Source organism: Vidua chalybeata, chromosome 6 (assembly GCF_026979565.1).
Source record: "Vidua chalybeata isolate OUT-0048 chromosome 6, bVidCha1 merged haplotype, whole genome shotgun sequence".
Taxonomy (NCBI): Eukaryota; Metazoa; Chordata; class Aves; order Passeriformes; family Viduidae; genus Vidua; species Vidua chalybeata.
Genome location: NC_071535.1, coordinates 37,604,185 through 37,627,558, shown reverse-complemented (window position 1 = coordinate 37,627,558; position 23,374 = coordinate 37,604,185). Strand labels below are relative to the sequence as shown.

General features: G+C 39.0%; 1 protein-coding gene across 7 annotated transcripts in view; it reads left to right on the top strand.

Moving 5' to 3' along the window:
• The first annotated feature begins 4,079 nt into the window (after positions 1-4,079).
• The window catches only part of LOC128790264 (carbohydrate sulfotransferase 9-like), a 28,401-nt gene continuing 9,106 nt past the window's right edge, over positions 4,080-23,374 (top strand). For 2 of the 7 annotated variants that reach the window (XM_053946862.1, XM_053946867.1), the window contains exons 1-7: positions 4,080-4,252; positions 5,636-5,759; positions 9,777-9,972; positions 11,395-11,497; positions 14,598-14,799; positions 15,071-15,184; positions 20,889-20,933. The gene's annotated coding sequence lies outside the window, so the exon portion shown is untranslated. Of the gene's footprint in view, positions 4,253-5,635; positions 5,760-7,634; positions 7,661-9,776; positions 9,973-10,766; positions 10,810-11,394; positions 11,532-14,597; positions 14,800-15,070; positions 15,185-20,606; positions 20,774-20,888; positions 20,934-22,017; positions 22,093-23,374 lie in introns of those variants that run through there. The other 5 variants (XM_053946863.1, XM_053946865.1, XM_053946866.1 and 2 more) reach the window with 5 other exon arrangements.

Genomic DNA, 23,374 nt, shown 5'->3' with positions numbered 1-23,374 from the left:
GAGCTGAAATCTCAGAATGGTATGACAACCTGATTTGTTAATGTTTTGATCTGCAATACCTTAGCCTTTGTTTACTCTGGACAAACATGGTGCTGGTGAAAGGTGCTCATCTTGAAACCCTGCAGAGGAAAGTGCTTTGTCTATTCAGGGAGCACATACTGTGTTCACACAGTTACTTCATCACCCTGCCACCGTTGCACTGCTGCCAGGCCCTCCTGTCTGTCTTGCCAAGAGGAAACCTTGGGAAAAGAGGAAGAGACACAGGAGAGCCCAGCTGGGGAAGCTGATGGTGTTTTAAGGTCTCCTCTGGAGTCTAAGTCACCAACTGACTTCATTCTAGCTACTGTGGAAGAGTGCTCCTTGGAAGCAGGACCATCATCTTCACTAGCAGCCAAACACAGGGAGTTATGCCAGGAGCAGGGCAGGAAGAAGAGTGTGTCAAGAAACTGCATAAGACCTTGTGTACATGAGACGAGGAAACCAAACCCCCTGGGTGCCTGAAATGCTGCAGAAGTGTGGCAGGCAAATTGGAGGGGCATTGGAGTGTGCAAGTCATGTTTAATCCTGAGCACTATGAGGAAGGGAAGTGAAGCAGCTGTTAAAAAGGTTGCTAATTCAGAGGCTATATATCTATCAAAAATAGAAGGCAAGTTAAGAAAAGTCATTTGGATACCAAAGAACACAGAATTTCCAGAAAGAAATAAAGTCCTTACAATAAAAATGAGTAAAAAGATGTTGGGGAAAGGCTATCTGGTCAAAGGCACTCTTGCAATAAGATGTCAATATCCACAACTGAGGAAAATATAGTTAAAATTGCCCAATTTATACTTAGTAAACAACAATCAAATGCACCGGGAAGCAAAATAAAACCAATAAGGCTCCAAGGGAGCACTGACAGGGAGAAGCACGCAGGACTGCACAAGGAAGCAACAAAGGCTAAAGTGACTCCCAGCATTTCTAAAGTGACAGTACAACTGTCATAGCAAAACTATTTCACAAAGCCCAAATACAAGGACTGGAAATGTTAACCAAGAAACTTAGTAGATGGGTTTTGTGCAACACAATAATTATTTTGAAAACATTAAAGGAAGAGCTATGTCAAGAGACTGGAACATATACCTGTAGGCTGAAATCTTAATACATATTTATCAGGCAGTGATGTATTAATGTACATTAAGAAAAAAATGAGAAAAATGTATTCTTGTTGAACATGACTCAGAATATATTGCACAGAAATAACTTCCCAGGCATAAATAATTTAGGTGTAAAGATAAAATCTTGGAAATGCATAGCTTTCAATTGTTTTATAAAAGAAAAAATTTTTCCATGTTTGTAAATGTGCCAGGTCTTGTTAGGAGAGGGTGTACATTAGGTAGATATATATTCAGAGACAGGATGATGAATGTAGAAATGTTTTAAAATGTATTAGAAGGAAATTGCTGTAATACAAGATGGAGCAATATTGCCAAAACCCTACAGCACACCTACAAATGTTTCTTTAGTGCTCCAGCAGAAATATGGAGATGAATTTGATAAATAGAACAGCAAAGAGAAGCCTGTAAAATTGCTTAATTCTGTAGTAATTATGGAAAATGAGGGTGTAAAAATTTGTTTAGGTTTAGCTCCAGGGACTAATGCAAACTAAAAATAGCTACGATTGAATACTGTTAGGCTTAAAGGAATGAAGATTTAGGAATATGTCCAAAAATGGGAAAAGTGGAAAAACCCAGAAGTACCCAAGAAAAATTTGCAAAGATAACTGCAGAAACTTCAGATCTGCAGTTGAAAAATGGTCTTGATTTCCTTACATGTGCTTGAAATTCTCTTTCAGTTTGGATTATTTTCTCAATTTGCAGCAACAGTTCAATTCAAGTACTAAATTTTGAATGTAATTTTTAAAAAAGCTGTAAGTAATATCTGGTATGTATGTGACGTCGTGCTAAATGTGATAACTACTTATAAATAATACCCAATGTGATTACCATAAGGTCAAATGTTTTGCAAAATGATACAGCTGTACCCATTTTCTACTGAGTGTAGAGTATCCACCATCCAATATTCCCATGGAAGAAAAAGTACAGGTATTTTAAAACGTACAAGTTAAGCCCAAACTCTTAATTGGCATAGCTAAAAATATTTGAATTCAGGTAGTTTTCAATAAAATTTTGAGAACTGAACTTCCTTACAATATATTTGGCAATATTCAAATTGTAAATATTGTGATCTGCTACTCGCACAAGCAAAAAATTAAACTGAAAATGTTCTAGAATAAAGCAGACTTAAGACAGTGGCAAACAAGTTGGAAAGACTGGAGGTATTTCTAAATTTTCATCAGGTAGGTGCAAAATTATTATTTAACAATATCCGGTATATAAAATCAACACTGAAAATACGGATTATTGCATAAAAAGGGGAAGGGGTGGGAAAAGAAGTAGGAGTTTTTAAGTTAAAATACTGAACAGACTGTTAAATTTTGACATCTTTGAGGAACAGGAGCAAGCCAGTCACTGTAGAGAGCAAATGGTAGGAGCTGTTTTGGAAATCATCAAATGACATTTGAAAATGCCTTTTTTTCTTATGGAAGAGAGGCTTGTAAAGATAATTGTTCCTTTCTGAAAATGGCACAATCAACCTAGATCAGCTGTTGCTCTGTGGAAGTGCAAGATGTACCAGATTTCTGCCACTTATTCATTCAGTCTTAAGCTTCATGTTTACCCCCTACAGTCTTTTAACTCTGTTAAAAATATACCCTTTTTATAAGTTTTTTGAGTCAAAGCAGAAGTTTTAGTGTGATAGATTAAAAACTGCAGTGTTTCCTGCAGAAAAATCAGGAAAACTAGCATTTAAAATTGGACTACATTAGTCTAACTGGTGGATTAATTGTAGCAGCTTGGTGCATGTGTTATTTCTGGCTTAATTACTCACACTCGCCCATTTTTCAGCAGAACAGTGGGAGTGAGGCACTGAGCAAACAAGATGAGGAACAAAAAATAAAGATTTTAAACTTGAATTGCGAACTGAATGTTTCAGAGGGCTGAGGGTCTGTAAGAAGCTGAATGTAAAGAAAATATGCAGTTATGGCACAGTAGTTTGATTACTTCCATTCACTATTTATCTTACTTTCTCCAGCAAATGAGATTAAAGTTCCAACAGCAGATATGAAATTTTGTGGGAAGGTTGCTTTTCAAAAATGATTAACTACATGCACACAAGAGAACAAGGACTCATGGGCATTCCATGGGAAACCAAATCCCTGTAAGCCTCATCCATGCAATCGTGGCTGCAGCACTGCAAGGACAGGGGGAACTGGCATGGAGAGCTTTGTGGAGGCTGCTGCAGCCCCAGGAGAGCTGGTGTTCATGATGGGTTAAGAGGGGACCACGGGTTTGTCTCCAACAGAGTGTGGGAACCTAGTGAGAAAACAGCCCAAGGGCTCTTTTCAGATGTAGATTTAGGGAAGCTGCGGCTCCCACAGGTGAACTAAATCCTCCTGAGGACCAATCAGCTCAATCAAAGGAATGAGTTTAAGGAAATCGACTAAAAAGTGTTTTTCACAAACTGCAGCAAACCAGTGAAAATAATGCAAAAAAGGATTGCAAAAGAAGAAATATAGGAGTACAAAAAGCAGAAATAGGAGAACCTCAGCACTGTTACTTTGTCAGGCGGTCGGGGGCCCAGGCCCGCAGCTCACTGTAAGCTCCCATGTCGCCTCTAGGGCCCCCAGAGCAGCAGTGCCAGCTCCGCGGGCACCACCCGGCCGGGCCTGCCTCAGCCCGAGCCTGCCCACAGCCACAGGCCCAGGGGCTCGCTGTAGGCCCAGCCCAGGGCCCTCAGCCCCTGCCTGCCCTGGCGGGTGCTGGCCCCCAGCTCAGCCACGCCTGTGGAGCACCTTGGCTCTGGGCCGCCACCTGTGTTTGGACGTATGCCCTGGCATGGCCTGTCCCCATGGTCATCATGGAGCTGAGCCCAGCCCTGTGGGTTGGCTTTTTATCCAGCCCTGGCCCAGGACCATGAGCCTGGTCCTGTCAGTGGGACCCAGCTGTTGTGTCTATCAGCAGGACAGACCCTGCCATCCTGGGGATTTCCTTGGGCCCAGTGCTGCAGGAGCAGTGGCCATCCCGCTCTCCATCTTGGATGCAGGAGCTTCTCCATGCACTCAGTCTTCATTCCAGGACTGCTGCCCTGAGGAAGGGTTGTGGCTTTAGTCTCTAGTCACTAGTGCAAAGCTGTGCTGTGACCAACATACAAGCAGGTGAGTAGTGCATTTAATGTGACTCTGTTTCTATGCCAGCCAGGTCACACCTTTGCCTCATTATTGTTTTGTGGCACTTAAACCCCCCAGCTCCCTCGTGCTCTCAGTTCTGTCTGTGGAAGGTAAAATCACAGAATACAGAATATGCCAAGTTGGATCCACAAGGATCATTGAGTCCGGCTCCTGGCCCTGAACAGGGTCATCCACAAGAGTCACACCATATGCCCAAGTGTATTGTCCAAACAATACTCTTGAACTCTGTCAGGCTTATGCTGTGACCACTTCCCTGGGGAGCCTGTTCCAGTGCCCAGCCACCCTCTGAGTGAAAAACCTTTTCCTAATATCCAGTCTAAACCTCTCCAGACACAGCTTCAGGCCATTCCCTTGGTCCTGTCACTGGTCATCACGGAGAGGAGATCAATGTGTGCCCCTCCTCTTCCCCTCACAAGAACGTTGCAGACTGCAGTGAGGTCTCCCCTCAGTCTTCTCTTCTGCAGGCTGGACAGACCAAGTGACCTCAGCCACTTCTTATATGAAGGGCTTCCCCTCAAGGCCCTTCATCATCCTCATGGCCCTCCTTTGGACGCTCTCTAATAGCTTAATGTCTTTCTTATATTGTGGCAGCCAAAGCTGCACCAGTGCAGAGCAGAGCTCAAGCCAGTGCTGGTAGTGTGGCTGTCTCTGAACTCCCTCCCTTCCCTTAGCTCTCTTCTGGCCCAGGCTAGGTAAAAAGCCTTGATCAGTAAAATGAGTACATCTATTGTATTTTAAAGATGTAGATTTTGTTTTTCTACTTCTTTTTTAACTGATGGGTTACTGGTGGTTCCTAAGACACTAAATATATATTGATTTACCTGAAATTCTTCCATTCCTTCTGTTAACAAGAAATTTCTTGTTTTCTCCCTCAAAAAGTAGCCAATATCCCCTAGATTAATCAGGGAAGCTTTAAATGTTTTAGTGTCTGCAAAAAAATCTCAATCATTTGTCAGTCTTATACCAGAAGATCCAGCTCAGGTGATTTCTAGAAAACCATGGTGAAGTGACTGTCTGATAATAGTGATCAGCAATACAAAGGCCCATTTGGAGTGTAACAACTGCTTTTCTGACTCGCTCTTCTGAAAATACAGTGCCTAACTTTGCATGATCAGAAGAACACACAATCGTCACCATCCATTAGTCATTTCTTATCCATCTTTGTCCACCAATTCAAATGTTTTATTTACAGTACAAAACCACTTAAATGATGTATCTGTTTTCTTTATTACACATAATATGGAATTTTATGGAGTAGCTAAACCAGGAGAAACCAAAAACCTGCAGTTTCTGAACATGTATCACATTTAGAAGAGCAAGATGCCTGAAATTCTCACTTTTTATCTCCAGGCAGATACCAGAGTTAAGAGTCATGTAGGAGGAAGAAAAACTGGCAGAAGATCTAGATATGAAGATTGCCTAGTTCTGTGAGTGAAGACAGAACTTGCATTCCTGAGTACAGGAAGACTCTCAGGTAACTTTCCACAGCTAATATTTTTCAGTAGGCACTTAGAGTGTTTTACCACTTTAGGATTTTCCCTGGAGGGTGGAAGGCCTATGTTTAGTGCAGTTTCTCCTCTAATTGTTTCTATATTTTTCATCTGCCTTCCCAAATCAATATTCAGACAAATCCCTGCAAAGAGAGTCTGAAATCTTAATCAGACTTCCTGTAATTTTTTCTGGTTGGAAAATTTTTAGGTGTCTTAAGGAGATAATTTTAAAGAGAGGGCAGGAATTAAACTCAGCAATGCCTAGCCTGATTTACCTTTATTGTTACTTTTACAAGAATGTAAGCAAAAATAGGATACAGGAAGAAAGAACCAGCAGTTCTTGAAGACAAGTCTCTCTAATGCTTTCTTGCAAGTTGTTGGCAAAAGCCCAGACTATTCTGTTTTATTATGAGATACTCAGTTATTGGTGTTGGAAGATAACCTTTAAACATAATCATAAAAAAAAAAAATTATTCTTCCCCAGTTACCTGTTGCTTATGTACTAGACTACACAGTGCTTGCACACCTTTTCCAGTCTTCTGCAAAGGCTGGGGTCTTTTGTGTGGCAGAGAAAAAAAAATACTACTTTTGTGAAACTTTTGCTTATAGAAAAGAGGAAGCATTCTCTGCACTTCTTTGAAGGGATTCTTGCAGTCCCTTATCCCTAAAATATTCTGGCTTCTAGGGCAGTTTTGAGATGATAGCCCAAAATATATTAGTATGTCTTTCCCTTAAGATTGGCCTTCCCAGAGCTCTTCCACTTTCCACTTTCTCTTCAGAAAATGTACATTTTCGTTGCTGTTTAAGCACTGCTTAACATTATAAAATCATATCACTCTTGGCAGGATGTAGTTAAGACAAACACTTTCATCCAAATTTCTTTCCAGGTTATCAAAAATATGAGTAAATGTAAAAATCTGTAAATGTATAGTGGAATCGGAGAATAGGTTGCACAATGGCTATATTGCATGTCATTGTACTGAGATACCATCAGAAAACTTATTACTACTCTTACTACAAAACAGAAGAAAGGAATCAAGACAAACTCTATGAAAGCCAGTCAGCATAACTGGCTGTAAGTGCTGGCATTGCACAATGTAAATACAATTTTATTTAACCCATCACTTTGTTCTCAGCTGTACAGCAAGAGATTATGGAAAGAGTCCCAGGAGAGTCACATATGCTGATATTCTCCTGCTTCTGAAATAGACACAATGACCATGCTGATTGCAGGGACTTTCTGAGGAGGTGTCTCTAGAAAAATCCCTGTCCTCTCAGGGAGGTGGTCATGAGCCAAGGCCTATGCAACTGTTATCAGAGATGGTATGGGAGCTCTACTTTCCTTGTGTATTTGGGTTATCGGAAAGACTTCATTTGATCAGATTCTGACCAGTCTGGTCTAGTTGAACATGTCCTTGTTCATGGCATGAGGGCTGGACCTGATGACTTTTAAAGATCCCTTCCAACCCAAACCATTTTACAATTCATTAGGCCCAATTCCTTCCTGAACTTGCTTGGATTTAGTGAGTATGCACTGATCCCTTTTCAGTGGGACAACTTATTCTGAATGTCAGGGAAAACTTCCTGATAGCAGTTTCTAGACGCTCTAGGTGACAGCAATATCTTTGATTTCACTCCCAAGCCCACTATCCTATTTTCACAGCTAACACTTCTACTAGCAGTGAAACATCAGCTGTGACTCTTCATGAGGCCTTAGCTCTTTATTTGGAGCAATTGTTTGGGTGAAAAATTTACTGTGGAACAGAGAAAAAGACAGCTATTTTTTAGTGTTGCTTAACTTAATATATCTTGCTGTTCATGACAGATTTGTGTTAAATGATCCATGTTGCTCTGGGATTTTGTCAAAGCAATCATGAACATACAGGTAATGGAAACTGTCATTCATTTTGTATTGCAAAAGGTAAACAAGGAGATTATTTACCTCAGATGTCTTCAAACACCCTTATGTTGTATTACAAAGACTACAGCATAGAAGTGTGTGTGTTCAGAACGTGTCCAAAGGCTTTTGTCTCCTTACCATTGCTACATCTCAGAGAAACATTCCTCGTGAATGACCACCAACGCTGTGCAAGCTGTAGTAGTACCCTCCTACAGGACCTTCTACCTTCTTATACTTCAGTTTTTCAAGTCTTGACAAGTCTGTGGGTGGTGTTGTTTGGTATTGGTGATTGTCCCACTTTGAGTGGGGGGTTGGACCAGGTGACTTTCAGAGGACTCTTCTGACATTTTTAAAATTAAGTAGTCTTTTACTTTTACTCATCAGCACAGTGGCAGCATTTGAGCAGAGAATGTGATATTCCAAATGAAGCATACAGGCTATCAGGAAACTTTGGTCTCTGTTTAGGGGAAAAAAATGTGGATGGAGTTGAGGCAGAGGAAATGGAGATGGAGTTGAGGAGACTAGTTTTTAAAAGAATGAACCAATTTGTAGGTAGATAAAGAATTGTGGTCTGAAGGCTAGGATCCAAGGACTGCTCACCTATACTATATCAGTAGCCAATAAGTAAAATGAAGGAACAAAAGATTGCACTAACTTCTGACAGCCCCATTCTTGATTACTACATTTCTGTTACAGCTAGAGGAGCACTGTCAGAAGCTTTCTAAAATTATTATACTGATTGGTGCCAGCACTATTTTACTTATTGCAGTTGAGTCACAGATGACTGAATTTTAAGAATTGAACTGCATCCATACCTTTCTATAATGACTCACCCTTTGCTCTGGTGGCTAGAAAATTTCAGGCTGGTCTGATCTCTTAGAACAAGAGAAACCACATTATTCCATATTATAACCTCACTGCAATGGGCTCAGATTTAAGCCTTCTGTGGAGTCTGAAGGCAATTACAAAATATCTGTCCTTTTTCCCCTTGGCATTCATAACTTGCACATCCCAATTTTTCTGCCTAGTGGACAAATGCATTTTCTCACCTGTTGCATAATACACCCCTGGAGGTATATCTGCATCTGTAGAGGTATGTGACAAGATAATCATCTTAGCACGCAAACAGGTGACCTTTGACAAAATCATGACCCTGACTCGACTGAGAAATGCTCATAAAGCCAGGAAAAATGAAACTTTTCTTTCTTTCTTTTTCTGGGACCCTAATGTGTATGTGTTGGGCTTTTGGAAGCACTCTTCTAGCAGTTGTTTCCATCAAGAAAGAAAGTCATTGTTCTTGTCTGTCCATGACCATTGATGTGCTCATTGTGTGGTACTCACCGTCAAGCATGAAAAGGCAGCAACCCCAGTGGGGGTGTACATAGACTTTCCACAACAGAACAGAATTTTGGTCCCTGTCTTAGGTTACCAGGGCAGAACAAATCTTCTTTGTGAGAGAAGATAATGATGGTGCTCCAGGGGCACCTCTGTGGCTGCTGTACTGTGTGGCTGCATAGGCTGGGGCTGAGAATAGCCAAAAAACCCCTCTTTCTCCCTCACAAAAGTGAAAACCAGAGTTGGCACTCTTATGCAGAGAGCTGGGTCTTTCAGGAGGGGAAGCACTGAGAACCAAAAAAGCTACATCATGAGAATGACAGAGAAGTAGAGAAGGGACACATTCAAATCAGCCAGAAAAGCCCCAGCTGGCAGAGAAACTGCAGCCTACTTAGACAGCCTCTTGCTGGAGTTTAACAAAATTACCACAAAATGTTTATTTCTAATATCTAACTGAAGTTTCTCACTGTAATACACACACATTATTTCTCATTTTTTCCAAACACAAGAGATTATTTCCTTTTCTTTGCAAAGGTTTCTTCTACTTGAAGACTGTTATGTTTCATATCAGTCTTCTTCAAGCCTACAGCAACTTCAGCCTTTACATTTCTTTTTCAAGATTTTAAAGGAAAGAATTAAAGCAGAAAAATAAAATGGAACATAAATTATTCCAATGGTAGATAATCCTGTACTGATCTGATACCTTTGATAAAAGTTATTGTCTAATTAAGAGGAATGCTATTGATATAATTTTCTTCAACTCCAGAAGAACCAGTAATACAGTACCTGTTTGGAAGTCTTGTAGCTGAGAGAGCACATCTGATGAACACAACAAAGACATACGCGGTCTTCAGAACCCAGACAAGCAATTGATGTGTGGTGTGATTGAAATGAAGGATTGAAAGGAGATGTAGACAGTGGATGTAATATGTCAGACTTCTGAATATAGTGATTACAGCAAGGTAAGACTGCAGTTATTAAGAGAGAAGAGCACTGTGAATAACTGGTGTCTGAAGGACAACAGTCTAATTATGAGTTTTATTTTTCTGAGCCATATTAACTGAGGGACCATGGAGGTTTCTCTGCATATTCTCCTTTCCTTTTCATGTTCCTTATTGAATATTGCTTTTTTATGCATAGCAAGCGTACATTACTTTCCTTCCTTTCTCCCATCAGGAGAGAAAATATTTCTCTTCAAAATTCAGATCACAGCATCAACAATTTTTTTTGGGGTCATGTGTGCGTATGTGTGTATGTATTTGGCTTCTTTGGTCGGTTCGGGTTCTTTTCAGGACTTTTGAAGGAATTTGATTATAAATAATGAGAGCAAACCTTATTTTGCATTGGTTATTTAAATAATCAAATATAAATAGTTTTGAATTGTGGAAAAGCCAGCTGGCGTATCAACCATCCAGTGATTAAGAGAGCTTATGCATAGAACGCAGCCCAATCACTATTCCTACTATCTGCTTCCAGAGGTCTTGCTGGTCTTTTATTAGAAAACCCTGTCACTTCAACTATTTGCCTCAACACTGAAACATATCAGTAACATATATGGGTATTATTGTAATTTTATTGTTTACATGGAAAATCTTATCCTTAGATCAAGTGCTGAAGATCACCGTTTGACTGTGACCAAGATTTTTCCCCACCAAATGTTTGTTTGAGACACGCCTGCACTTAGAAATTTATCTCCAGGAGATTTAAATATGTATCACCCATTTTCCTCAGTTTACTTGGGACAAATAATACTGTGGTTTGCAGTGGTAACTGATATTATTATGCTTCTGAACAACCATGTAAGTATGTTAATGTTTATCCATGTATGGAGGTAAAGGGTATACAGCTACTCCTACTTTAAACTTGTACACCTTTTTAGTGTTTTAAGAATTTAATTCTTATAATCTTTCCCAAATTTTGTTGTTCAGATTTAAAGTGTTAGTTTGATTTTCACTTGTTACTTTTTTCCAATTAAAACTAAGTTTATTTGGTATTTTCAAAGCAAGATCAAATGTACTGTTTTGCAGGTCATTGTTTTAGAAGATAAAGGATAAAAGACTATAATGATTAATGCCTGCTACAAACCCTCATATGACAAGACAGCACACATCCAGCCCTCTAGGCTCCAGTGTGTTATATTCTGGGAAAATACTGCATTTCAAATACTGACTTAATGAAACTGAAACTTTTCTCTGTGATACTGATATATGCTCTTTCCTGGCACCAGCTCCAGTACTTCTGTTTGTACTTTATGGATGATATTGAAGATTGGGAAGGGTCATAAGAATAACCAAAATAACTGAAATGTGTTTATGTAGAGTACATTTCAAAGTTACCAGCTGCTCTTGGTTTCCTTTTATTCCTGTCTGTGTTCTACTTTGCAGAGCAAAGCCTGATGGCAGAAGTTGGTTCAGTCTGGCTGGAGAAATGTTTAACAAGATTCTGGGGCTGGTGACTGAATTTTCACAAATTCAAGCTGGGAAAAAGGTGACAATTTTTATTAGGAAAGATTCAAGTGATGGTGAGTTAAGATAGAAGAAGAGAGGATGGATTCCTTATCATTAAAACCATTTTAATATCAATAAAAACAGGGTTGTTTTAGCCCAAACATATGTATCTAGTTTCAAGTGGTAACTAAATCAGATGTGAGTTCTTCACAAGACTAGCCTAGAAAACCAGATCCCTTGCCTATTACATCTACGAAAGCTTTCCCCAAACTAAAGGTTTCAGTAATTCCACTAAGAAGCCCTCATAAATCTGTGATATGAACCAGGAGGGTACAAATATTGTTCTGGGCACAGGTCTTCATGATACTACATCTGTATTGGGGTGCTTTAAATCTCTCTAAAAAGTCTCTTAAGTCAGTGACAAGCTGGATTTTCCAAATTTGCAGAAGCTGTGGGATGGTGTAACACAAGGCAACACAATTGAACAGGCACTTTTTTCCTTTGCTATACCTTCTTTTCCCACCACAAGTAGAAACAGAAGTAAATTTTAAAAAACTCCACCAGAGAGTTGTTTTAAAAGACTGAGATTCTCTTCCATCTGCAACATGTAATTCTGTAAAAATATCAGCATTTGCTTATTTCCTTCACAACTGCAACATGATCTGCTTATTCCTTTCCTGTGACACAAACATGTTGCCCCATTCTTCTAATAAAAATATGAGAGTAAGAACCGCCCCCCTTATTTCTCTACTACCAAAGTAACTTTTGCTGAAATGTTGGAAGCTTCTGCTTAGCCTCCCTAACAATGAGCATACTCCATCAAGATTAGTTTGTTCTATCAGCAGTACTCCTTTGTAATTTGGGTCTTCTGGGTAGAAAAATTATATTCTGATTCTTCTCTAGGTATTGCTCTCCTAAAAACAGTCATAACTGAAAATTATTGCCTGTAGATCATATTTCTATCACAGTTGCTTTAGTTGGTAGTTTAGCTTCTAAAGATAATGTATAACTGATCCACTTGTGATTTTATTTGATAAGGTGTTGTTCTGCCTCAGAGTACAGTACAAAGATTATCTACAAATTATTAAATCTTATAATCTTATTAATTGTGATTGGTGAATAAAGTCAATAAAGTCCATCATTTACCAGAGGATTTATAAGTCACTGACAACAAAGAAGCATACTGGGAGGCAACTTCCAGTGAACTTCTGTTGGTTTCCTTCCATGTTGTTTAAATGTACAGTAGGTAACATAGTGTTATACCTCCAGAAAGCACAAAATCAGCAAATTTATCAACAAAGTCGCTTGCACTTTTGGATTTTTTAATTGCAACCATACCACTTTTAGGCTTTAAAGAAATTGAAGAAATCAGGTTCATGCTGTGGACTTGGTTAGAGTGGTGCTCTCCTCTTTGGATAGGTGAGTACTAGTGATACAGGTCTTTAGGCGGTCACTGTGGCCTAGTGATGTGGTCTGGTTTTCTTCTTCCAAAATAAACACCTAACTCTATTGCAGACTGCAGAGTCTTACTTTTTAGGTACAAATGAGCGTGTGAAATGAGCTAAAAGATAAGCCTAGGCAAAGCTGCTGATGCAGAGCTACAGGTCACTACTGTGACTTGAATTAGACTTAAGCTTTCATGAGCTCAAGTTGCTGTTAGTTTCAGTAGATAATAAGTTAGGCTTGAAGTCCAGCTTACCTCTTCCAATCCCCTTCCTGCCCATGACAAAGGCGCAGTCACAATTCAGGGTTGCTGTGTGTAGGATAGGCCCATATTCTATTTATGTATTTGTTAGAGTTGAACAACTGTTTTCATAGAATCATAGAATGCTTTGGGTTGGAAGGGACCTTAAAGATCATCTAGTTATGACCACCCTGCTATGGGCAGGGACACCTTCCACTAGATCAGGTTGCTCAAAACTTCATCCAACCTGGTCTTGAACACATCCAGGGATGGGGCATCCACAGCTTTTCTGGGCATGCTGTTCTAGTGTCTCACCACGCTCAAAATAAAAAATATCTCTCTTATATCTAGTCTAAATATATCCTCTTTCAGTTAAAAGACTTTGCCCCTTTTCCTATCACTACCGACCCTATTGAAAAGTTTGTCCTCATCTTTCTTATAAGCCCCCTTTAAGTACTGGAAGGTCCCATTTGGTCTCCCAAGAGCCCTCTCTTCTCCACACCGAATAACACCAACCCTCTCAACTTGTCTTCACAGGAGAGATGCTCCAGCCCTCTGGTCACCTTTGTGGCCCTCCTCTGGACTCAGTCCAATAGGTTCATGTCCTTTCTATGTTGGAGTCTCCAGCACTGAATACAGCACTGCAGGTGGGGTCTCACCAGAGCAGAACAGAGGGGCTGAATCCCCTCCCTTGCCCCTCTGGCCACACTGCTTTTGAGGCAGCCCAGGATACAATTGGCTTTCTGGGCTGCAAACACACATTGCCAGCTCACGCCCAGCTTCTCATCCACCAACACCCCCAAGTCCTCCTCAGAGCTGCTCTCAATCATTCCATGTCCATTTGTGGTTGGGATTGCCCCAAGCCAAGAGCAGGACCTTGCATTTGGTCTTGCGAACTCCGCGACATTTTCAGAGGCCCACTTTTCAAGTCTGTCATGTCCCTTTGGATAGCGGGGGCTTCAGGCATCCCCTTGACAAGGGTTATTTCATAGTATCATCAGAGAACTGTGAGAGAGTTAAGGCCAGATATTTAAAAAACATTTCCAACTGCATTCTATTCAAGTATTTAATTCCTTTTTCCATCTTCTTCAATCCTTCAATCAATGTCAGTCTCAGGGTGAATTCAATGCATACACTTTCATCTCTTTGAATACTTCACATATGCACTTTTGTCCATCCTTATGTCGCCAAACAGCTCTTGACACTCAGACAGGCTAGAAGATAAATGATTGCTTACCACACCAGAAGAGGTAGAAATCGATGTATTTGACATCAGTGACTGAAATGTCTCAGTCCAACTTCTCTGAGCTTTGAGTCAGACATTTTTGAAGCAGAAAGTGAAAGGTTGCATAGTGCAGGGACAGGGAATGGGTGAAGGAAATTGTTTAAAATTGAGGAAGTTTTAAAAATTAAGGTAAAGGTCACTCAGTCTAAATATTCTCTTCCCTTTTTTCAGAAGTCAAATATTGCTATGAAAAAATTCAAACTTGCTTGCTGAAGAAAGACCACAATGTGCTGTGCTGTATGTATAGTATTCAAGGACACACCTTCTTTTTATCTGAGCTAAGGCATTAAGTAAACAGAAAGCAGTAAACTCAGCCAGAGCTGCACAAAGCTGTATTCAGAAGGAAGCTCCAGAGACAGAAAATGTTGTAGAGGTACTTATTTTTTTATCTATTCCTTTTAGAAGAATAGTAGGATACTTTTTTTTTTTTTTTTTTTTTTAATCTTCTAGGTGTTTTATTAGTAAATTAAAACCTTTGTGTTTTCTGTTTGTGTTTTAAAAGACACTGAGTTCTGATTTTAGGTTTACTGATATCATGGGCAATTGTCTTTTCAACTGATCTCCTTAGATGCAGAAATAATTTTGCAGTTGTTAAGATTTCCATGTGGTTTGCTAGTTTTTTTATTATGTTGCCTTAATTGCAGGGGTTAAAAAAAGAGCTCAGAATTAAAGCCAGATATCCAGGATTAATTCCTATTATCTGGGAAATATTATGTGTAACTATCCATGTAAAGGAGATACACAAATCACATAAGAAGGTAAATATTTTTTTAGATAATAGATTTAAAGTAGTAGTTTAAACAAGAAATGTTGATATTGTTTATAGACTCATTTGAACTTCATGGGTTATTACACCCTATATTTTCTGTATTTTTGTTCTGTCTACTTTGACCAAAAACCAGAACACAATCTTATTTAACTTCTTCAGTTTCTTCACTGATATCTCAAACTCTTGGCCTCAAAACCCTAGAAAAACCTCTTAATGCAAGAAATTTTTTGCCCCTTCAAATTTCTGATTTTTTTTGTCTATCAATGTGATGTATGAACCTATCTTTTTTACTAGTGCAAGGACTCTTATTCATGAAAACAGAAAATACAAAAGTGCTCACAAGTTTCTTTTACTGTCATTTTATTTTTGATATTATTTCTAGAATACTCTTTCCTTTTAGATTCTTACATGCCAGAATCTGAAGCTGCTTAATAAATCTTTCCACAATAAAAATCCTAAACTTCTGAGCACTTTTACCTGTAGGATGGGTTCTACTACATTATTTTGGAAGCAGTAAATTGCTTTTTTTTCAGCTCTTATAGTATTTGAGTGGGGGTTGTGAACTGAAAATACAAATTAATTAATAGGTTCTCCTATTTCTTCTATTCCACACTCTGCTTTAATCTTTTTAATCTTTTTTTTTTTTAATTTTGACCTTTTGAAAGGTACAAATAGTTCTAAATTGGAAGCAAATAAAACTGAAATGAAGCATCACCTTGTGGGTTTTTTCCCCTTTGGGCTTCACATATACTAGGAGTGCTTCACTAGTTAAAAATTCTAGTGAACAGTACTGGCAGATTTTCTGAGTAAGCACGTAAATGTGTAACAGAGACATGCTTTATACATTTAGTCATGCCTGTGTGGACAAAGCAAGAGATAGCTCTAAAAGTGCTACCAAATTGTGACTGCACAAAGGGCTTCTGCCATCTTCATTCCTCGTTCCTGCCGACATTCCTCATTCTGCTCTCCCATGGTGACTGAGCCCAGGCTCACAGGTGGACAAAGGCATGGTTAGCCACATTTGTACAGCCCATGCTATGGTTACACAACATGGTACCATGGCCTGTTTCTTAAATAACTGTTAAAAGGGCCATTAAAAGCCACGCTTTATTTGTATTACTACATTCAGGCTAAAGTAGGATCTGAGGGGGAAGAAAATGCAGTGAAGAGTAAATAATTTTAAAATTGATGATCTTTCCAGACAGTTTCATTGCAAAGTTTCATGCAGAACTGCTTTTCCAAGGCTGCATTATTTATCTGAAATGTGGATGCTGCTAGTTCTACTTTTCTTTCTGGAAGAGTAGAATTTGTGAGAAAACTGAAGTTTACCCTGACCTATTACTTAATTTTAAATAGTGTTGCTACTAATTAACATAGTTTAACATCTCTCATCTTTGAAGCCTTATAAGAACACTGATATTATAAAACAATTCCACGCTGTCAAAAAAATTTATCTCATGTCCAAAAATGTCATTGACATATTTTATCTTTGAGGAAACAAGATTTTTCCCTCAGCACAACCATTGGTTCATGTACTGGAACTTGGCCCTGGGGACTCTGTTTCTTAAGTGTATTAAACTTTTTATTACATCTTAATTTCAATGGAAAGTGGGCTCGGAAGCACAGCTATTGGCAGATCCTTTGGGACTCAGTCACTAATGCTGCCTTGTGGGTTTAGATGGATGTGGTCATAGTTGCTTAATCAGAGGGACAGACATTGCTTTTGATGTAAAGTTTTTCCCTCATTTATAAAGCTTTTAAACTCTGATAGTATAAATGAATGGTTTAGTTTATTTGTTCTTTTCTTCTCAGCCTTATTTGAGGTGAAACACCTAGCCCTTACCAAAAATTTACTTCAGCAAAATCTGAAAGGTTTACCCAGAGAAAAATTGTAGGCTAATTAATTTATGGAAAAAATACTTGTTATATGACTCCTCCAGTATGTTATTATAGAGTAAGCATGAATTTCATGATATGCTGGATATTACTCTGAATTTGAAAAGTATGTTTCACAGAAACACACTACCTTGTGTGTTTTAGACAAATACAGAGTTCAATAGAAATTCAGAAGGCCAGGAAGGAGTATCAAATTGATTTTTTCCTGGTTCCAATAGTTTATAAAATGTGAGAAATGCATTTTTTCTGCAAGATTAAAACTGCTTCAAAGAGAATTTTTTCTGTACAAAATCACCTGAACATGTGTCTATAAGCAAATTGCAGAGGCAATACAGGTAATGACCAACACTGGTATTTGTTGGCAATGGAGTCTCATGTCCTTGGAATTTAGGTAATGCTTTAGTGCAACCAACATCCCTCTATGAGATTTTCTTTGAGTTTCCTCCCAAATTTGCCCTAAACCAGAACAGCTGGTCATCTATATGATAGAATTCTTTGGCCAAGAATGTCTGTACTTTGACAGAATTGGATCTTTGGTGGAAGACAGGAGAAAGGAATTTAATCTTTTCCGCCAAGTAAGGATACTTTATTAAACTTATGTGATCTGGAATTTTGATTAATACGAAGAATGAGCACATGAAAAAATTGATGCATGAAGTAACCTAATTCTGCAGCCCTCTAACAAGGTGTGTCTCCATATTTTCTGCCCACATCTCATTTCACTCAGTTCTGTGTCTTTCATCTCTGATCATAATAAGTGGCTCCTGAGGCAAATGAGCTCTGTGTCTTGTTAGCATTTGGTGGAGGCTTCAGCAGATAAGAAGTCTTGTCTAGCAGACTCCATTAGAATCCCGAGGAAAGAACAGATTTATGGCAGTTGAAATATCAATATCAATTACCAGATACACTACTTTCTGGAAGGTAGCAGTCCTTTTGCCAAAACTCTTCACATTTCTTAGGAGAGATAATGGGATTTACAGTAGAAAAAAAAGTGGCATCATGCCAGTCTGGGCTGTGTTAAGCCCCATAGTGGCTTCATTAGTTCAGAGTCACTATATTGAAATAACACTCTGGGTTTGTATAATTTAGCATGAAAACTTTGATAAATATAGTTTTTGTAGAGAGGTAAGATGGGGCATCTAAATTATACAACAGGATGAACCACAAACTTAAAGAAAAGGAGACTGAAAAAGACCTTAAGACTTCATCTTGTGCATTCTGAAGCTCCAAAAGAGAATCAATAGTACCTCAGAAATGAAAAAGGATCTAATTGTCTTTACTGTTAATAAGATTTCCTTAATATTTAGCATAACCTTCAGTGTCACAGTTTGAACCTGTCACTTTATCCACTACAGATAAAAAAAAATATAATTCCTCCTTACCTCCCTAGAGGTAACTTGTGTAGATGATAGTTTTCATGTGTTTAGTTGTCCTTCTGTTCTTTAAACTGAGTAACCCCAATTCTTTCAATCTCTCTTTCTTGTGGCTTGTTTTTCCCAAGACAACTGACTATTTTCTCTGCTTTTCTCTGGACTCTTTCCAGTTGCTCTGCCTTCTCTTGGAACAGTTTTGCTTGAACAGGACACAGTGCTACTGGTTGCTGTGCTAGACAGAAATATAATAGGAGGTATTCCTTAATGTGTCAACCAAATATACAATCAAATCAGTTTCTCTTCCTAATATGAAGTTTGCATTCTTGATATGATGAAATGCTACTTTTTCATGAATAACTTGTGACTGACTGGTACTCCTCTTATCCCTTTTTTGGCAGGATGGCTGCCACATTTTTATGAACTATTATTCCCTGTTAGAACCTGACACTTGTAAATACAATTCATTGTCATGTGTTTTCTCCTACAGATAATTTATCTTATTTGTCAAAAGCATTCTGAGTTTAATGTATCATGCAATGACTTTACTGTTCACATGGGCTTATTGTTATCTGTGAGGTAGAAGGACAAATCATTAATGACCTGCACCATTACTCAGCCAGCTAGAATCTTACTGATTATATTTTTTGAGTTTGATAGTGAATGATGAAAAACGAATCTTAGTCTGTATTTTTGTTGTTGGGTTTTTTGTTTGCTTTTTTTTCCCTTGTTTGTTCCCTACACCCAGGTAGTTTTTCACTCTTCCAGAAATAGTTTCACTTTAATATACTTTTGAAAATGTTATGAGTCAATGCTATAATGTCAATAACATTATTAAAATTAAAACATATTGTGTGACCTACTGCTTCTCTATTTGTAAGATTTCTTGCCATATTACAGAAATTAATAGCCAATATGCCAAAAAATACAAAGCAATGTAGCTTGAGTATCTCCAACCTTTTATGAATAATCTATATTTTCATTTTTTCTAGTATTTTTTTCCAGAATTGATCTCTTCTTCATTTCTTGACTTTAGAAAGATGAGCATTGATTCACCACTTCACACATTTCTTATACAACTTCTGAGAGTTTTCAGACAAAGCAAACAGATCTTACCATGCTTCTCTCAGTTGCCAAGGTATCTTAACATGTACTTCCTCAGGCTCAGGTGCCTGTATGGCACTCACTCCACCTCTTTAGCAGGTTATGAAGGAGCCTCCTGTATCTGTGCAGGGGTGTAGGTCCCTTTATCAGTCCAGGGACACTTAGTGTATCAATAACAATTAGAGAGCTCTCCTGGAGACATGCATTAGTGGTATACTTGAGGATGATGTGAACTGCAGTATATTCAAATTATTTTTGGTCCTGTTCTTTTCCTATTTTAGATAGATTCTTTCTTACTGAGTTTAGTTATTAGTCATGTAATTACAGTTTACCCTTTTATGAAGAATGATGGAAAATGTACATCAGCCTTCTGCAAGTGAACTATCATTAGGTTTTTCTTTTCCTTCCAGATTTGTTTTCTTGCTATCTCTTATATCCATTGCTTTTTGCAGTTAAATTTGTGCTTTATCCTTTATGACTTGGTTTCAGCATCTACTACTATTTTTTCATACTTGTCCTTAGGAGTTTGACCTGGTTTCCACTTTCTGTACATTTCCTTCTTGTGTTTCAGGTCACTGAAGACTGTGCTGCTTAGCCAAGTAGCCAAGTTCGTCTCTGACTATACTTCCTATCCTCCCACTGTAGGATTGCTTGTGTTTGTACCCTAAACATAGTTTCTTTAAGGATGTGCCAGCTCTACTGAATTCCTTCTGCTTTAGCCATGTTTCCCATGAGAACTTACCTTCCAGTTCCCAGAGTTTATTGGAGTCTTCTTGTATAGAGTTCATTTGGTTTGAGTTGATCTTGCATCTTGTTCTCCATCTAAAAATAATGCATATTATCATGGCACAATTACTCTCAACCGAATTACCTTTGCCCTCATATTCCTGACCATCCCCTTTCTGGGTTGCTTAGCAGGCAGCCTCTTGGCAGGCTGCTCTTGAGGCACTTGGCAGTCTCTAACAGCTGCTGTAGACCCTGCACGGGGAGTGGTCAAATGCTGCTCGTTATACCTAGAGACAGACACAGCACAGTGCTTTGTAATGTGCAACTGGAGATGCTCACCTAAACATTCTCAGGGAAACACGGGCAACATTTAGTGGGGCATTTAACAGAGACAAATACTATGTGCAGAAAGTGTTTCAAATGCTTTCCTGTGAAAGAATCTGTGTGGATACAGAAGCACTTTGCCCAGCCTTAAAGATCAGGTAAGGAGAACACAAAATCTTTCCCCTATTTCCTTTCCATCCCTAGGCATAAAATTAAAATGACATGTCTCTCTGGACTGACATTTCTTTGTCTGAATCTTTGTTGTTTGTTTAGCATCACTCAGAGGCATGGGAAATCTCCACTGAGGCTGTCTGATTGGTGAGTAAAATTGGATTGTTAGTAGCTTTTCATGTCACCATGATTTTGTAAGTGTAGGCAAATCTCTGCAAAGAGAGATTTTTTTTTCAGAGTTGTTTGGGTTTTCTATTTGTTTATATATTTAGAAATTGACATCAAATATTTTAAGGCATACACTGAGACATTGTTTAGCTTTTGAAATCACACTGTGATGAATCTACAGAGGATTTTTTGGCAGCCTATTACTCACTGCTGCGGCTTTCCTCAGTTAAGAAGTTGATGCTACAGGGATTCTGGTGCCTGAAATGAAATGACAATGGCTTTCATTCACTTTCTGACTTTATAAGGGTGGTATGTATCTTGACTCTTCTAATTTCAATACAGTTTACATCTACATAGGATTTTGTCAAATAACCAGCATTTCAGTAGAATTTTTTCAGGCTAGATATCTGCTTCAGGATATTTTTTCAATCCCTTTGAGCAAAAATAATTTATTGGTTTTTATACAGGAAATCTGTGCTCTTTTTTCTTCTCTTAAATGATTCCAGTAACCTTTTCTCTAAGAAGTTCAAGTACATTGCAGATTTTGAAATAAGCATTTTAAAAATGAGGTTAAGAGTTTCCTTTTGTACATTCTCAGTGGAACCTCTTCTGCACAGGAGAGTAAACAATCTGCTTTAAAGAACAAGTACAAGAAAGATTTCTAGGGAGAAATTGTTGGGGATTGCTGGCAAAATAGATTCAAGGAACAAAATCAGCAGGAAAATGTGTCTTGATGACTAGTGTGAAAATTGATGTGGGAGGGAAAGAAAAGGAAAATGTGTCAGTTTAGCTTGGGAGATACTAAAATAACTGTAGAAGCTGAAGTGTTGAGCCTGGAACTAGCTGAGAACAGAACTGAGAGTGAGAAGCAGTGAGGCTGTGTGGGAATCTTGGAAGTAGAAGGAAAGACAATTCTGACGAGCTGGGCTTGGAAGTGTGGTTGTTGGAGGGGGGGCTGTGAGGCTGACTGAGGAGACAAAGGGAGGAGCCTGGCAGAGGGAGCCAGCAAAGAGCTGACTTGTGCATGAGGAAGGCTGAACAGCAGAATCGGGGTGAGATCTGATGGGTGTTTGGGAAGCTGGAAAACAGGATTTGCTGGGCGAGCTGCCTGGGGACGATATGAGGAAGGCTTTTGGAGGTGAGAATTTGCTGGAGATTGGGTTAAAGTTTTGCCTGAGGAGTAGAAGAAGGGACTGGGAAAGATGGAGTCACACCTGGGATAGGGGGTAAGGAAAAAGCTCTGGTGCCCATGCAAATACGTGTTGAGCAGGAGTGTTGGAGTGCTGCTGGACAGTGGAGCGCAAAGAGTGGGGGTACCAGGAGAGGAAGAGTCTGGGCAGGCCATGCTAATGCTGGGAGCATGGGCAGCAGGGACAAGCTGTGCTATGGACCATTTTCCTTCAGTGCCAGGAATGGCATCCTGCATGGCCAAGTCTCACTGTTTTGTTGCTGCCAGCAGGTAAGGCTGGTGAGTTTGGGACTTGTCACTGTTGATGCTGGCTTTGTTTAGAAGATAGCCATCTGCTGCCACTGTTGGTTATTCCATTAGAGTGAGTATCATAAGACTGGTCAAGGAAGATGATTCAACCCTGACAATGATTTTTGTGCATGTTGTTGTGATACTTCATGAATACTTTTTTGAGTACATTTTCAACACCCGATTTTTAAAGAAACGAAATACTCCACACAACTTGACATGTTTGGGTCACAGGATGAACATGTTCTTGAGACATTCAAGAGCTGTCCAGTAAGATCCCTACTATCTATGGGAGATGAAGGAAGGCATGCAGCGAACCAGGCAAGAGTTTTTAAGGAGAGTTTATGTTCTTTGTCTACTATGATAATTCCATATGGTGTGGGGAACCCACCTTTTCAGACACTTATTGACTGACTATTTTCCATTTTCTGGATACTTGAACCAACTCTGGAAAGCAGAATTGCAGATTTTTCATGCATTTGTATCTGCAACTGAATGCAGAAGACTATTTTGAGTGTACTGTAATGTCAAATGCTCTGAAATGTCAAGTCTTTCATTTCAAGACTGTTCTGCCAAAAGCCAGCAGACACTTCATTTTATGCTCTCTATGATTTAATTCTTCACTTTAATCCTACTGTCTCCAAACTTCTTAATTTTTGATACTGTAAGTGTCATAGTATGCTATAAAAACATGTTTCATAGAAACAGACTTTAAACATAACATTTCTGCTGAACAGCTTGCCCTGCAACACAGAAGAGAGCAGAAGGGAAAGAAAGAATAAACACAGTTTGTCAGTAAGTGTCAGGATGTTTCAGGCAAAGAGGTTATTTCTGTAAAAGGGCAGACACCAAATCACTGGTGGTAGGACTTGTACGTGATTCTTGTAAGGGAGTCTTTGAAGGAGTATAAAAAAGAAAGAGTTGGGGGTAATGAGAGTAGAGG